This window comes from Chrysochloris asiatica, unplaced genomic scaffold (assembly GCF_000296735.1).
Source record: "Chrysochloris asiatica unplaced genomic scaffold, ChrAsi1.0 scaffold00001, whole genome shotgun sequence".
Taxonomy (NCBI): domain Eukaryota; kingdom Metazoa; phylum Chordata; class Mammalia; order Afrosoricida; family Chrysochloridae; genus Chrysochloris; species Chrysochloris asiatica.
This window is the reverse complement of record NW_006408519.1, coordinates 38,908,910-38,910,804: the sequence shown is the minus strand read 5'-3', so window position 1 is coordinate 38,910,804 and position 1,895 is coordinate 38,908,910. Positions and strand designations below refer to the sequence as shown.

The 1,895-nt window shown below is 46.6% G+C and overlaps 1 pseudogene; it reads left to right on the top strand.

Moving 5' to 3' along the window:
- The first annotated feature begins 566 nt into the window (after positions 1-566).
- On the top strand, positions 567-1,679 carry LOC102840864 (annotated as a pseudogene).
- Positions 1,680-1,895: the final 216 nt, after the last annotated feature.

Sequence of the window (1,895 nt, the reverse complement as noted above, 5' to 3'; positions counted from 1 at the left end):
TTTATATAGAAAACTAAAAGCAGCGGTCTGAACAAAGAAGAAACTGTTAGAGTCTTAAGAATGAAAATAAAAGATTTTTACTTTAAAAATAGAACCTATAAAAAGGAAACCATGAGAGTCAGACTTCTAATCCTATCGTGTTTGGGAGTCAACCTCTGAGAAAGCCCCAAATAAAATACTTCTTTCATGTAAGGAGTCAGATAGAGTTCAGATTTTATCATTTGTTCACTGTAGACGATCATTTACCGAGGATACCGTTACACCAGGTCCTAGGTTAAACCCATTATAGTATGGAAAGAACTAGAACATAGGATTGCCTGTGTATGCTCCTCTGGGGAGGTGACATCCTAGGAGAAGAAATTAACAGACATCATGAGTGCAGGGGCAGAGACCTCAGGAAGGGATCCTTGAAAGGTGCTGAGACAGGCAGGAAGATAATCCAGATGGGACTGGATATTCCCCAAGTGTGAATAACAACATCCTTTTTAGAAGACAAGGGAGGAAGTCATCAGGAAATAAACCAGAAAGTGAAATGAAACCGTGTTTGCACAGAGAGCCTGCACATTATGCCACAGGAAATACAAGCTGCCATTGATGGCCCTTTGAGCCAGGACAAGGGCTGGTTGGTGCTGGGAAGGTATCAAGAATTGATGAGTGGACTCTCTGCTCCTCCCTGTTTGACAGGCAGCCGTAGTTTCTCTTGCAGTACCAGGATAGTGAAGGTCAGAGTCAGTGGATTTAGCCGTATTGGGCACCTGGTCACCAGGGCTACTGTTGACTCTGGCAAAGTGGAGATTGTTGCCATCAGCAATCCCTTCATTGACCTCAACTACATGGTCTACATGTTCCAGTATGATGCCACCCAATGGCAAGTTCAATGGCACTGTCAAGGCTGAGACCAGGAAGCTTGTTATCAACAGGAAGTTCATCTTTCAGGTGTGAAATCCTGCCAACATCAAGTGAGGTGATGCTGAATATGTTGTAGAGTCCACCGGTGTCTTCACAACCTTGGAAAAGGCTGGGGCTCACTTGAAGGGTGGTGCCAAAAGGGTAATCATATCTGCCCTTTCTGCTGATGCCCCATGTTTGTGATGGGCATGAACCATGAGAAAAGTATGACAACTCCCTCAAGATTGTTAGCAATGCCTCCTGCACCACCAACTGTTTGGCCCCCCTGGCCAAGGTCATCCGTGATAACTTTTGCATTGCGGAGGGACTCATGACCACAGTCCATGCCACCAGCAGACTGTGGATGGCCCCCCTGGGAAATTGTGGCATGATGGCTGTGGGGCTGCCCAGAACATCATCTTTCCATCTACCAGTGCTACCAAGGCTGTGGGCAAGGTCATCCCTGAACTAAATGGGAAACTCACTGGTATTGCCTTCCATGTCCCCTCTCCCAACGTATCTGCCACCTGGAGAAAGCTACCAAATATGATGACATCAAAAAGGTGGTAAATCAGGCATCAAATGTACCCCTAAAAGGCATCTTGGGTTACACTGAAGACCAAGTCATCTCCTGTGACTTTAACAGTGACACCCACTCTTCCACCTTTGATGCTGGGGCTGGCATTGCCCTCAATGACCACTTTGTCAAGCTCATTTCCTGGTGTGACAATGAATTTGGCTACAGCAACAGGGTGGTAGATCTTATGGTCCGCAAGGCCTCCAGAGAATAAGAGCCCCCTGGATCGCCAGCCCCAGTAATAGCACTAGAGGTAGAGAGAGGCCCTCAGCTGCTAGGAGTCCTTACCCCGTACACACTAAGAAGCCCCCATCCTCACAGTTTCCGTCCAGACTCCCAGAGAAGGGGGTAGAGCTTAGAGAGCCCAGTCTTGTCATGTACCATCAAGAAAATACACCAGTATCTAGCCAAAATAAAATTTTAATTAATG